An 8,469-nucleotide genomic window follows, 5' to 3' on the forward strand; every position below is an offset into this window, starting at 1 on the left:
GCAGTGGCCGGTTCTCAGCTCACTGCAAGCTCCGCCTCCCGGGTTTACGCCATTCTCCTGCCTCAGCCTCCCGAGTAGGTGGGACTACAGGCGCCCACCACCTCGCCCGGCTAGTTTTTTTGTATTTTTAGTAGAGACGAGCTTTCACCGTATTAGCCAGGATGGTCTCGATCTCCTGACCTCGTGATCCGCCCGTCTCGGCCTCCCAAAGTGCTGGGATTACAGGCTTGAGCCACCGCGCCCGGCCTCTATCTACATTTTTACATTATGCTTTTATTATAGACCGGATTTCAGAAATATATGGTAGAGTTTTGTGTGGTTCTTAAACTTTATTAAGGCTATTGTACTATATAAGTAGCATTCTGTGTATTGATTTTTTCAGGTAAATGGTATATTAGATATTCATGTTTATACTTGAATATTTAAGTCATTCATTTTGACTGTTATATAAAATTAAGAATGTATCATAATTTGTCATTTTTCTCTGTATAGAAATATCACTTCCAATTTCTTGCTAATGTGAATAGTGCTATAATGAACATCCTTGTATATTATCTCCTTATAGCATATGCAAGTTTCCCAGAGGCATGCACCTAGTAATGAAATTGTTAGATCTACAGTAGTCAACCTTACTAGGTATTGTCAAATTGCTTTCTAAAGTATAATGAGTGAATAATGATAATTTTCATCTCACCACATCTCACCAACACCTGATACTGTCACATTTTTAACATTCTTGTCCGCCGGGCGCAGTGGCTCACACCTGTAATCCTAGCACTTTGGGAAGCTGAGGCGGATGGATAACCTGAGGTCAGGAGTTCAAGACCAGCCTGACTAACATGGAGAAACCCTGTCTCTACTAAAAATACAAAAATTAGCCGGGCATGGTGGCGCGTGCCTGTAATCCCAGCTACCCGGGAGGCTGAGACAGGAGAATGACCTGAACCCAGGAGACGGAGGTTGTGGTGAGCCAAGAACATGCCATTGTACTCCAGCCTGGGCAACAAGAGCAAAACTCCGTCTCAAAGAAAGAAAAAAAAAAAAATTGTCAACCCACGTTGGTATGAAATTGTTTCTCATTATTTGCATTTCACTTATTACTAGTGAGGTCAAACATTTTTTCCCTCTTATTTTTTATCCATTAAAGTTCATTCTGTGAATTGCCAGTTCATGGCCATTTTGGGGGTGTAGTTTTTCTTACCGATATATTGAAGTTTAATATTTTTCTGGAAACTAATATTTTGCTAGTTGTGTCAGTTGTAAATATATTCTCCCACTGTATGTTTTTTTTAAAACTTCGTTTGTATTGTCTAACTTAGCACATATTTAGTGAATGCCTTTATGTGCAATTCTTTTTTTTTTTTTTGAGACGGAGTTTCACTCTTGTTACCCAGGCTGGAGTGCAGTGGCGTGATCTCAGCTCACTGCAACCTTTGCCTCCCGGGTTCAAGTGATTCTCCTGCCTCAGGCTTCCCGAGTAGCTGGGATTACAGGCACCTGTTACCACGACCGGCTAATTTTTTGTATTTTTAGTAGAGATGGGGTTTCATCATGCTGGCCAGGTTGGTCTTGAACTCCTGACTTCAGGTGATCCACCCGCCTCGGCCTCCCAAAGTGTAGGGATTACAGGCGTGAGCCACTGGGCCCAGCCTCTATGTGCAATTCTTAATGTCAAGCTGAGGGAGAAGTCTAAGAAGTTTTATATAAGTCTGACACCCAAGGTGCCTGTAATTAAAGGTGGAGTGAAATTTTAATTTACGAGTTGATCCTTTTGTTTTTTAGTTCAGTACTTCCCCCTTTTTATAATGTATACTTTCCAGATAATTAGTGAGATAAAGATTTGATTTTCACTTTTAGCGTTTCTAAAAGACGTAATAAGCTACCTAACATAACTTGTTTTTAATTCTCGCTCTAACTTCCGATATTTTATAGTTGTGTATTTTGAATTATAGTTTAAAGGATTAAGTGGATTATTGCGCATGATGTTTAGTAAAGTGTTTGGGTAGCGTTTAGTACAGCCTCCAAAATTAGAATTCCACTAGCCCCCTGATCCTACATATCTGGCATCTTAAGAGTCAATAATAGTAAAGTTGAGAGAGGCAGCTTGGTGTGGTGGAAAGAACATGGGTTTTGGATCAGATAGTCTTAGGTTCAAATCCTGGCTTCTTCAGTAATTATCTTCTGTAATTTTAGCCAAGTGTTTAATTTCCTCAAGTCTTGGTGTCTCAAAGATGACGTAGAAAATGGCTCTCACCAGGTTGTTGTAAAGATTGAATCAAATAGTGTACATGACAAGTGCAAGGCACAGTGCTCAGTACAGAGTTAACATTCTTAAATATATGTTGAGGAATGGTGTGCACCTGTAGCCCCAGCTACTTGAGAGGCTGAGGTGGCAGGATCACTTGAGCCCGGGAGGTTGAGGTTGCAGTGAGCCATGATTATGCCACTGCACTCCAGCCTGGGTGACAGAATGAGACCCTGTCTCAAAAAAAAAAAAAGTGATTTTTTTTTTTTTACACATAAAAGCAAATATATACTGTATTCTAATTTTTCTCCTTTCTTTTCTTTCTTTTTTTAAACACAAAAGGGACAAGTACAGTACAATATTCTGTACTTCATTTGTTAATATATCTTGACATGTCCTTCTTTTTTTCATAGAGCTGCACTGTGTGGGCATACCAGAGAGTAACCTAGCAGTGTACAGTGCTAGTTCCCTAGCAGTGTACGTTTCAGTTGTTTCCAGTCTTTTGCTATTACAAACAGTTCTACAAAAAATTACTTTGCGCACATGAGTAAGGATATCCTGAAGTGGAAAAGCTGGATCAAAAGGCATGTATATTTGCAGTTTTTATAGGAATTTTCAGAATGCTCTTCTACCACCATTAGATGAGGGCTCCTAGTTCCCTACAGCCTTGCCCACAGAGTTTATTAACCTGGGGTTTTTGTTATTCGGATAAGTAAAAAATGGTAGGTCAGTATAGATTTAAATTGATCTTCTGCATTATGAGTTTTATATTTCCCTTTCTGCTAATTTATCTTACTATCCTTTGCCCATTTTTCTATTAGGGTGCTGATCTTTTTTCTTTTTCTTTCTTTCGTTTTTTTTTTTTTTGAGACAGGGTCTCACTCTGTCACCCAGGTTGGAGTGCAGTGGGGCAATCTTGGCTCACTGCAGCCTCCACCTCCCAGGCTCAAGTGAATCTCCCACCAGGATTTCGCGATGTTACTCAGGCTGGTCTCAAACTCCTGAGTTCAGGTGATCTGCCTGCCTTGGCCTCCCAAAGTGCTCTGGGATTACAGGCATGAGCCACTGTGCCTGGCCTCTTTTCTTCTTGATTTGAAATTCTTCATAGATTAGACAAGTTTGCCCATTGTACAAATATGTTGCAATTATATTTTCTTGGTTTGCTATTTATCTTGATTTTTCTTACAGTTTTAAAAAAATGTGATTGGATTTATGGTTTCTGGCATTGAACCATAGTTTTAAATGTATGCTTTACTCTGAGGTTGTCCAGGGGAGTTCCTAATTTTTGTAATTTAATTTTCATCTTTTTAAAAACAGCTCTATTGATGTATAATTGATATACAAAAATAGCACATATTTACTGCAGTTTGATGAGTTTGGACATGTGTACACACCCAGGAAACCATCTCTTAACCTGATGGTGGTGATGGTTTCATGTAATTTTATGCTTCTATTTTTCACATTTAAGTCTGACTTTTCTGGAATTTATCTAAGTGCATAATGTGAAAAATAGATCCAACTTATTTTTCTTGCCAGATGGCTACACCTTGTTCTAGCATAATTTATTAAATAGTTCATCTTTTTCTTTCTGATCTGAGATGCTATCTTTATTAAGATGCTAAATTTCTGTACGTTTAAATTTATTTGCTCCTTTTGTTTGTCTCTTTGTACACCAGTATCTATCTCATTGTTCTAAGTATTCGAGCTTCATGAGAAATTTTAATACCTTCTGGGTAGGAACAGAACCTTCTCGTTACTCTTGTAAAGTTTTCTTCTTTATTCTGGTTTATTTTTCCTAAGAACTTTAAAAGTTGGTACTGAATTCCAAAATAGAACACCCCAAAAAGCCTGTTGATTGTTCCACTGAGATTATGTTAAATTTTCAGGTTAACTTAGGAGAAACTGTTATCTTCATGATGTTAATTAAGTCTTTTTTTTTTTTTTTTTTTTTTTTTTTTTTTTTGAGGCGGAGTCTCGCTCTGTCGCCCGGACTGGAGTGCAGTGGATCTCAGATCACTGCAAGCTCCGCCTCCCGGGTTTACGCCATTCTCCTGCCTCAGCCTCCCGAGTAGCTGGGACTACAGGCGCCCGCCACCTCACCCGGCTAGTTTTTGTATCTTTAGTAGAGACGGAGTTTCACCGTGTTAGCCAGGATGGTCTCGATCTCCTGACCTCGTGATCCGCCCGTCTCGGCCTCCCAAAGTGCTGGGATTACAGGCTTGAGCCACCGTGCCCGGCCAATTAAGTCTTACTCTGTGAGAGCATGGTACGTCTTTTCATCTGCACAGGTCTTTTTATATATTGTTCAGTAGCAATTTGAAAAAACATCTACTAAGTTCAATAAAATAAAAGTCGAGATTTAAAAATTTGGCAAGGAGTTGAAAACTATAAAAAAGAGGCAAATAAAAATTCTTTTTTTGCCCCCATAAGGCAGAAGAGATAAAAATTCTACAACTGAAAACATATAATATCTAATATTAAGAAATCAATAAATGGTTTATTATATTAGATACATTTGAAGAGACAACTAAAAAATAAGAAAAATATTTTCAAAGCAACTCAGAAAAGAGAAGATAAAAAATAATACAATACTGTTTATATATAATAGTATATATAATACACAAGTTTAACATAGGACTGCATTTGCAGAATAGAAGAGAGATAATGGGAAGATAGCAACACTTGAAGGAAAAATAACTAATACCTTTTTTTTTTGAGACGGAGTCTCGCTCTGTCACCCAGGCTGGAGTGCGGTACTGCGATCTTGGCTCACTGCAAGCTCCGCCTCTCGGGTTCATGCCATTCTGCCTCAGCCTTCCAAGTAGCTGGGACTACAGGTGCCCGCCACCATGCCCGGCTAGTTTTTTTGTATTTTTAGTAGAGATGGAGTTTCACCGTTTTAGCCAGGATGGTCTCGATCTGCTGACCTCGTAATCAGCCTGCTTCGGCCTCCCAAAGTGCTGTGATTACAGACGTGAGCCACCACGTCCGGCCAAAAGTAACTAATACTTTTTTATTTAAAGTGCCTAACTTGGCTGGATGTGGTGGCTGACACCTGTAATCTCAACACTTTGGGAGGCTGAGATGGGTGGATCATTTGAGCCCAGGAGTTCAAGACCAACCTGGGTAACATGGCAAAACCCCGTCTCTACAGAGAAACCCCCAAAACCAAAAAACAATAATCAGCTGAGTGTGGTAGCATATGCCTTGCTACTCAGCAAGGCCTCGCTACTCAGGAGGTGAGGGTGGGAGAATTACCAGGGCCTGGAAGTCAAGGCTGCAGTGAGCTGTGATCGCGTCACTTTACTTTAGCCTGGTTGACAGAGTGAGACCCTGTCTCAAAAAGAAAAAAAAAAAAAGTGCCTAACTTGGTGCTTGGCACTTTCTAAAATTGATACATAATATTTGTACCTGTTTATGGAGTATATGTGATATTTTGATACATGCATACAATGTGTGTAATGATTAAATGAGGGTATTTAAGATATCCATCATCTCAAACATTTTTCTTTGTGTTGAGAACATTCCAAATCTAGCTATTTTGAAATATATAATAAATTACCAACTATAGTCATCCTAATGTGCTATTGAATATTATTGAATTCCATCTAATTATATGTTTGTACCAATTAACCAATCTGTATTTATTCCTCACCCCCAGCTCCCACCAACCCTTTCCAGTCTCTGGTAACTATCATTGTATTCTCTACCTCCATGAGATCAAAATTTTACCTCCCATATTGTTGTCAATATTATTATTTTTCCCACCTCGGCTCCTGTGAAGGATTTACTGACAATATCACTGGAATCTAAATCCTCTAGGCCATTTTTTCACCAAGGCCCTTATTTTCTTAGGGCATTATTTTTTTTCTTAAATCAACAGTTTTCTTGAAATATAATTCCCATTCTATAAAATTTCCTCTTTTGAATTGTACAGTTTAATAGTTTTTAGTATATTCACAGAAGTGTGCAACCATCACCATAATAAATTATGAAACATTTTCAGCAGGGCATAGTGGCTCACGCCTGTAATCCCAGCTACTCAGGAGGCTGAGGCAGGAGAATTGCTTGAACCCGGAAGGCAGAGGTTTCAGTGAGCCGATATTGCGCCACCACACTCCAGCCTGGGCCACAGAGACTCCGTCTCAAAACAAACAAAACAAAACAAAACAAAACCAAAAAACCCAACAATTTTAGAACATTTTCATCTCACCATCCTGCCAAAAAACCCTGTTCTCCTTAGCCATCAATCTTCAGCTCCCTACCCACCTCTAACCACAAATCTATCTTGTCTCTGTAGATTGGACTATTCTAGATATTTCATATGAATGAAATAATATAATATATGGTTCCTTGTGACTAGTTTCTTTCACTTAGTATGTTTCCAAGTTCACCCATGTTTTGGTATGTATTGGTACTTCATTCCTTTTTATCATGGAATAATATTCTGTTGTATTGATATACTGCATTTTATTCATTCATCTGTTGATGAACATTTGGATTATTTCCACTTTTGTCTATTATAATAACTCTGCTATGAACACCCATGTATAAGTGTTTGTATGGACATGATTTCATTTTTCTCGGATATATACCTAGCAGTAGAATTGTCGAGTCATAAAGAACTCTAGGTTTAGCTTTTTGAGGAGCTTCCAGATTATTTTCCAAAATGGCTGTGCCATTTTACATTCCCACCAGTAAAGTATGAGAGTTCTAATTTTTCCCTGTCTTCACCAACACTTGTTGTTACCTTTTTTATTATAGTCATCATAGTCTGTATGAAGTGATTTCTCACTGTAGTTTTTTCAGTAGTAATTTTAAAAGTTCCTACCTACTTTAGCCTAAAATTACTTTCCTGACTCTCTTCAGGGAGCCTGCCAGAGAATTCTCTTTCTCTTGTGCTGGCTCCCTTATGCCTGGGCATAAGCTCTGATAAAGCCCTGTCTGGGAAAACTCTTTTGGCCTTCTCAATTTCTATTACATTGAGAGCCCAAGAACCCATGGTCAGTAACAGGCCAATGAGAAGGCTCCTGCATTAGTCTAGGTGAAGGATGATGGTGGCTTGGACCAGAATAGGGTGGTAGTCATGGAAATGGGGAGAATTTGACAGACTAAATTTATTTTGGAAATAGAACTGAATTTGACCAGATTGAATTGGGCAGGGAGCAGGGAAACTGAAGGGGAAGGAAGACTCCAGGTTTATGCCTTCAGCATTTGGGTGGATGAATGGATGGATGGTGGTTGGATGGATGGGTGGTTGGATGGATGGGTGGTTGGATGGATGGGTGGTTGGATGGATGGATGGTGAAGGGGTGAATAGATTGGGTGGATGGAAAATGGAGAGATGATGAACTGAGATGGGGAAGACTAGAAGAGGTGCATATTTTGAGACAAAGACAGTTTTGCAATACGTTAAGTTGGAGGTGCCTCAGAGTCATACAAGAGGATTTGTCAGAAAGGCAGTTGGATATAAGATTTCAAAGCTCAAAAGACAGGAAGGGCCTAATGGTATGTTTAAACCTATATGGATATCACATAGGTAACATTTAAAGCGTTAGAAATGGGCCAGGCGCAATGGCTCACACTTGTATTCCCAGCACTTTGGGAGGCTGAGGTGGGTGGATCACTTGACGTCAGGAATTCAAGACCAACCCAGCCAACATGGTGAAACCCCATCTCTACTAAAAACACAAAAATTAGTGGGGCGTGGTCGCGCATGCCTGTAGTCCCAGCTACTTAGGAGGCTGAGGTGGGAGAATTGCTTGAACCCAGGAGGCAGAGGTTGCAGTGAGCCGAGATTGCGCCACTGCACTCCAGCCTGGGCGACAGAGCAAGACTCTGTCTAAAAAAAAAGAAAGAAAGAAAAAAAAGAAAGACTTAGAAATAGGCAATGCCACGTAAGAAGAAAGATGAAAGGAGGGCAGTGCCCTGAGGTGTGCCAGCACTGGAGCAAACAAACAGCCAGAGATGTAGGAGGAAAGCCCAGAGAAACTGTGAGCTGCAACGATGAAGTAGTAACAAATAAAACGCCACCAAGAGAAGAAGAAGGATGACGGGAAACAAATAAACAAGAAAGACGATTGCATTTAGCAACTTGCAAGCATTGGATTACTTTTTCCAATTACTTTTTCCAAGGGGTTTCTGCAGGTCCCTTTACATGCCCCCTTCCACTTCTTTAAGTGCTAAAAGTGATTATTTTGGGATGATGTTTTAATTTTTATTCT

The sequence above is a fragment of the Trachypithecus francoisi genome, unplaced genomic scaffold (assembly GCF_009764315.1).
Source record: "Trachypithecus francoisi isolate TF-2019V2 unplaced genomic scaffold, Tfra_2.0 Lachesis_group3, whole genome shotgun sequence".
NCBI classification, from domain to species: Eukaryota; Metazoa; Chordata; class Mammalia; order Primates; family Cercopithecidae; genus Trachypithecus; species Trachypithecus francoisi.